Source organism: Marmota flaviventris, chromosome 2, assembly GCF_047511675.1.
Source record: "Marmota flaviventris isolate mMarFla1 chromosome 2, mMarFla1.hap1, whole genome shotgun sequence".
NCBI lineage: Eukaryota > Metazoa > Chordata > Mammalia > Rodentia > Sciuridae > Marmota > Marmota flaviventris.
In genome coordinates, this window is record NC_092499.1 from 121,141,034 (window position 1) to 121,147,924 (window position 6,891).

At 46.1% G+C, this 6,891-nt stretch overlaps 1 pseudogene; it reads right to left on the reverse strand.

Moving 5' to 3' along the window:
- Positions 1 to 5,386: 5,386 nt before the first annotated feature.
- Positions 5,387 to 5,989, reverse strand: LOC114081909 (signal peptidase complex catalytic subunit SEC11A-like; annotated as a pseudogene).
- Positions 5,990 to 6,891: the final 902 nt, after the last annotated feature.

The following is a 6,891-nucleotide window of genomic DNA, read 5'->3' on the forward strand; positions in this document are numbered from 1 at the left end:
CTCTTACACTCTCCAACAGAGGTGGGGTACATGGGAAACCTGCCCAGCCCCAGCCTCTGCCTCTCTCCATCTTGATCTAGTCTGACTCCATGGCCACTCCTTGTCAGCCCTCTTGGCAGCGCCCTGTTGATGCCACCTGATACTTAGGACAGAGCCCCACCCCAGGCATCAGACTCAGCTGGCCTCCCCTCTCATAGCCAGGGTCTGAGCCTCTCTGCTTCCTCCACTGCCTCCTCTTGCTCTCTGGTCTCCTGAAGGGCAGGGCAGCTGGCCTTAACCAAGCACTTCTGTGCTCCTGGCCTGGGTGCTGCTCCAGAGCCCCGAAGCTACAGTGAAAGCTAACAGTAAGGAACCCCAAGCAAGTGCTTCCCACAATCTTGCCTCATTCAGCCACCCATGTGATGGCCCCATTCTTCCTATTTTACATATAAGGAAAATGAGGCCCAACCAAAAGTCAGGATTCAGACCTACATGTGTGTGACTTCTAGTGCTGTGCTCTTTCTTTCACTCCATTTCTGCCATCTGTGTGCAACAGAGCAAGGGCAAGGCGGGCAGGAGGACAGTAGGAGGGAGGAGAACAGGAAGAGCGCTCCGGGGAAGGTCATGGGGACCCGCATGAGCTCAGGCCTTTTCTGCTGCTGTTCTTCCACATATTAAGTGCTACGTGCTAGGGGCCTGATGTTGGCAAGGAGTACAGGAGCTACACCCCAAGTGTGACAGGAGGGAGGACAGAGGGGAGTACCCACTGGATGGGAGCCAGAGACAGAAGCTCCTGCCCACTTCTGTGTGCCTGGGGAAAGATTTGGAGGAATGAGACCAGGGTATGGAATAAATTGTTGTTCCCAGAACCAGAGGCCTGTCTGATGGGCCAAACATCTACCTGGGAGACAATGGGCCCTCCGGAAGCCCATTCTGAGCCCTGGGATGCTACCAAGCCCGATTTGTACTGGAGCCCTGAACATGGGCTCGCGGTGGGGTGGCCCCAGCCTCCCTCTCAGGACCTCTCAGGAACCCGCCTTCATGTTCTACACTGGGCTAGCCAAACCCTCCCTGCTTCCAAAACCAGAAACTTGGTGTGCAGAGATCTTGGGCAAAGGTCCTGACTTCTGTGAACTCCACTCACCTCCTCTGTGGAAGGAGCCCTGTCTGCCCCATCCTATGCTGGTTCTGGGAGAGTGAATCGGCATGTTAATGGTTGTGCAAATGTGCCAGTCTCAAGTGGGAAGTGGAGCCCATCTGAGGCCTGCTGGAGACAAGGAAGGAGAGGGGTGTTGTACCAGTCCAGACTGGTCAGGGAAGAGGGGCCTCTGCAGGAACAGCTGTGACCTGGAAAGGGTAGTCTTTAAGGGACTCCACCCCAGCAATACCCGCTTTCTGGACCTCCAGCCAACCACTGGCCAGTTCATCCTGCCTTGCTGAGCAGGCAAGGGTCCCTCCTTGGAACACCTGTGTGTCCAAAGGTCAGGCTCATCAGGTGCTTGTCTAAATGAGGAACCACAGGGAGGTCAAAATGGACCCCAAGTAGAGGGTGTAGAGGGGCCATGCTGAGCCTGGGAGTGTGGGGTGCCCCTCCCCTGGAAGGCGCTTGTCTGAGGAAGGTAGCTGCAGAGCGCTAACCACACTTACTTAATTTTATCCTCACCACAACCCTCTGAGGTATTTTCTAGAATTATGCACATTTTACTGCTGAGAAAACAAGCCAGAGAGGTTTTGTCTGCCCAGGTCACTAGTAAGGGAAGTAGGGTTTGTCCTCCGTCAGTCTGACTCCCCCTCCCAGAGACCTAGCACTCCAGCCATCCTCCCTCACTCTCCTGCTGTCACCCCCAAATCGCCAGTGGCTTCAAGGTGCCCAGTGAAGAACACCCAGTTGCAGAGTCCTGCTGTCTGCCGACCAGTTGCCCAGAGCAGCCTCCGGCCTCTAGGCCGGCCTCTGTGCCTCCCCCATCAGAGACACCTTGAGACTCTCCACATGGTCTCTGTCTTTCTTCTCCCTGTTCTTTGGGCCTGTTCAGCTGAGAAGCTTTTGGGAGAAGGCTTTGGGGCAACTCCCCATGGAAATGCTCCCTCACCCACCTGAAGTCACCAACTTGCTCCCCAGACCCAGCTCCTGGCCTGAGGTTTATGGGTGTGCACTCCCCTCTCTGTGAGCCGCAGGGAGCCCCTGGCTTCAGCTGCTTTCCTCCATGTCCAATTCACACGTTCAAGAACTGGCCACAGCTGCTCCTTTGTGCCTGGTTCTAGGCTGGGCTCTCCCACCCAAGAGAGATTATTTGATCTCCCACTTGATCATGTCTTGGTCTTCCCAGTGACCCCCATTTTACAGCTGAGAAAACTGAAACTCTGAGTGGGTGAGGAATTGACCCAAGGCTGCACAGCTGGGAAGTGAGAGGGTTGGGATTCCAACCTAGGCCTGGCTGCCTGGGGAGCCAGTTCTGCTCCCCACCAATTCACAAGACTTCAGCTTGTGTTTGTTCCAGTGGATGGGCTTGGGTCTGGTGGGCATTCACTCCTGCAGTGACAGACCAGGGAACCCAGGAAGGCTTCTCCACATGGGCAGAGAGCACAAATGGGAAGAGAGAGCTGGACTAGGCGGGGCAACCAGGCCCATCAGAGATCCATGGTTCCCTCTGTCCAACTTCACTGAGCTCCTGCAGGCCAGCCAGCCACTGGGCACCAGCACTGGCCAGCTTAGGGACATTCCCTCTGGAGAGGCCCCTGAACACTTACCTGCCACACCCAACCTCCAGAGAAGGGGTGGGGCTAACTCTGCCGGATTCCATCTTCCAGCAACAACTTCTGTACAAAAGGCAACCCAGTGGCCAGCAGCCCCAATTTTTTTTTTTCCCTTCCTTCCTTCCTTCCTCCTTCCTTTCTGGAGGGGAGGGTTAATCTGCCCTCCACCCACACACACACCCTGTCAGGGCGATCAATCAAGGTTGTAAGACCCTCAACTTGTAGCTCTGTGCTTTCACAAACACACCAAATAGACCCCCATGACTGTGGGGTCCCACTGTCTCACGAATATGGTGACAGCCGTGTGCTTCCTACTCTGCAGGTCGCTTTTCTCACTTAACAATACATCGTGGATGTCGCATTTTTTCTTCCACTCAATCTCACTTTTTTTTAAATGTAAGAACAATGTGTGTTTATTACAAAATATGTGAACATTTTAGACATTTTTATTGCACAAGTGCTCAAAGGCAAACATGTATATTCAATGTTGACAATCATAAAGAATTGATAAACAAAATAACTTGTCAATAGATAATTGGTTAAACAAACTATAGTATACCAAAGAAGGAATGTTATAAATCATTGAAACAGATACAGAGAGCATGTCATTTTACAAGGGAAATTGTCTAAAATATACAGTTAACTGAAAACTCAAGTTACAAAATGTTGAATTGATGTCATGTAATTTAAAAAATATTAGATATTCAGCCAAAAAATTGGAGAAATATATACCAAACTACATGGTGATAGTCTCTCCATTATAAATATCTATAATGATTAAAAGTTTTGGGCCTGGGGTTGTGGCTCAGTGGTAGAGCACTCGCCTTGCATGTGCATGACCCTGGGTTTGATCCTCAGCATCACATAAAAATAAATAATTGAAATAAAGGTATTGTGTCCAACTACAGCTAAAAAATAAATATTTTTTTAAAGTTTTATAACAAGCACTTATTATCCTTGCACTCATAAAGTCAATTTAAAAGAGAAAAAAATACCATTAAGAAATTTTAGGGGGCTTGGGATGTGGCTCAAGTGGTAGCGCGCTCGCCTGGCATGCGTGCGGCCCGGGTTCGATCCTCAGCACCACATACAAACAAAGATGTTGTGTCCGCCGATAACTAAAAATAAATGTTAAAAAATTCTCTCTCTCTCTCTCTCTCTCTCTCTCTCTCTCTCTCTCTCTCTCTCTCTAAAAAAGAAAGAAAGAAAGAAAGAAAAGAAATTTTAGGGACTGGAGTTATGGCTCAGTGGTAGAGTGCTCGCCTAGCACAAGGCACTGGGTTTGATCCTCAGCACCACATAAATGTAAAATAAAGATATTGTGTCCACCTAAAACTAAAAAAATAAATATTTTTTAAAAGACATTTTAGTAGAATTATATTTTTCATAAAAGACTGATCTTCCTCCTCCAGTTCAACTAAGCATTAGATTTGTTCTGATATTGAAGCACCTAACAAGAGAATTTGAGTCCATTGACCTTTTTCATACACCTTGTCCTCTGTGGCTGTGAGTGTTGATGAAAGTGGGAAAATTATTACTCTTAACTTAAAAATCCATATGGATTTATTTTATTAAAGCCAGAAACCTAGATTCTATGATGAGCAGATATCATTAGATTTCTCTTGCTGTAAACATAGTAGCAATTGTTAATAGGTCGTATAATTCTTTTTTTCTTAATTTTTATTCTAACTTGTTATATATGACAACAGAATGCATTACAATTCATATTACATTTGTAGAGCACAATGTTTCATCTCTCTGCTTGTATACAAAGTATATTCACACCATTTGTGTCTTTTTCATACATGCACTTAGGGTAGTGATGTCCATCTCATTCCACCACCTTTTTTTTACCCCCTTGTCCCCTCCCTCTCTTTCCTTCCCCTTTGCCCTATCTACAGTTTGCCTAATCCTCCCATGCTCCTCCTCCCTACCCCACTATGAATCAGCCTCCTTCTATCAGAGAAAACATTTGGCATTTAGTTTTTTGGATTGGCTAACTTCACTTAGCATTATATTCTCCAACTTCATCCACTTACCTGCAAACGCCATGATTTGGTTCTCTTTTATTGCTGAGTAATATTCCATTGTGTATATATGCCACATTTTCTTTATCCATTCATCTACTGAAGGGCATCTAGTTTGGTTCCACAGTTGAGCTATTGTGAATTGTGCTGCAATAAACATTGATATGGCTGAGTCCCTGTAGTATGCTGTTTTAAGTCCTTTGGGTATAGACCGAGGAGTGGGATAGCTCGGTCAAAAGGTGGTTCCATTCCCAGTTTTCCAAGGAATCTTCATACTGCTTTCCATATTGGCTGCACCATTTTGCAGTCTCACCATCAGTGTATGAGTGTGCCTTTGCCCCCATATACTCAATCTTTTAATATTAAAAAATCACTGATGTACAAAAATGTGAAAGTGTGATAATGACAACATACAAAATTCTGTGATCGGAAGTCCCCTCAAGTGTACCCAGGTGCACACACACACCAGCCCAACAGATTCTGGTGTGGAAACACAAACTGAAATGAACCAGAGCCACCAACGAGCAGCAATGCATGTGTTCTCCATCCCGCCGATCACGGACCAGCAGCTACTCCAGTAACAAAAACACCGCGTGCTCCCAGGAACAGCAAGGCAGCCTTCTTACTCACGATGGATGGATCAGCACAAATAAACCAAGCAAAAAAAAAAAAAAAAAAAAAAAAAGTGCTGCATATGGGCTGGGGCTGTAGCTCAGTGGCCAAGTACTTACCTTGCATGTGTGAAGCACTGGGTTTGATCCTCAGCACCACATAAAAATAAATAAAGACATTGTGTGTCCATCTACAACTAAAAAAAAATTTTAAAAAGAAAAAAAGTGCTGCATACTTAAATCTAGGACTGCCATTCCCGAGGATTGTCACAATTCCACTAGAAGGAACGAATCCTCTGGCTCTCCCCGCGACATCTTTCTTCTGTACCCAGTGTTGTCCTTGTTCGATGGGCCTCGGTCCTCAACAGATTATCTCCTTTGTTTAAAAACTTGACCTGCCCATTTTGCTTTTCATGAATCTTCAAGACTCTCTTCCTTCTATCCTAAAAACATTGTATCCCACTTGCATGAGATCTTCAACTCGATTTGTTCGAAAGAGAGGGTCTCCTCTGTGGAGGGCAGGTTCCATGCGGCCCCTGAGCACCACTGCAGCTGACTTTCACCTCCAGATATTACCATCAGCCCCTTCCAGATCATCAGGGCCAAGGACACAACCATTCCAAAACACGGGATGTAATATTCAGCTGCCTTTGGTTTGGGGTGGGTGGGAATTACTGGGGATTGAACCAGGGCCACCTTACCACCCTGGGAGCTACATCCCCAAGGCATGTGTCACCACTCCTGGCTACAGCTGCCTTTTGTTCATCCCACGCACATCGCCCCCAAAAGCCAAAAGACAGCCTGGGGGCCTGGTGAGTGGGACACTGGCAGCAGAGAGGCCCAATGTGACCACCGGGAGGAACAGCTCCACATTGCACTTCTTAAAAGACAGCTTGTCTCACTAAAAATAATACTATTATATAACACATATGTAAATTTTATTTCTACTTCTCTGAGCTTTCAGGCACACACTGACTGATGACTAAGAAATGAAATACCAAGAACTGCAAAACCCTCTCGAGAGCTATAAAAGGAGATGTGTGGATAGATGAACCCTCAAATGGTCTTCTCAAGTATCTTAATGAAATTTGAACCAAAAATATCAATGGGATGTTTTTCTAAGATGAGAAACTACTAAGGGGTTTTTCAAGTCTCCTGGAAGAATGAACAGTTGAAACACAGAAATTGCTGAAATTGAGAGAATATTTAAGCATATGGAAAAACTATGATTAATAAAACAGTGTGATGCAGGTACAAGAATAAACAAGTCAGTATAACAGAATAGGTCCCCTAAAACTGAGACTCATACTAGCTAAATGGAATCAAGGATAAGTAAGCACCCATATACGCTTTATTAGATAAGACTTCCTTACAATAGGCCAGCTGTTTGGAAAATAATTATTCTGCCTACTGTAAGCCAATATTAATTCAAACAGATCAAAAAAGCATTACATGCCACAAAGGAAAGGAAAAAAGGAAAGAAACACTAAGAACTAGAGAGAATGCCAAGTCAATATCTG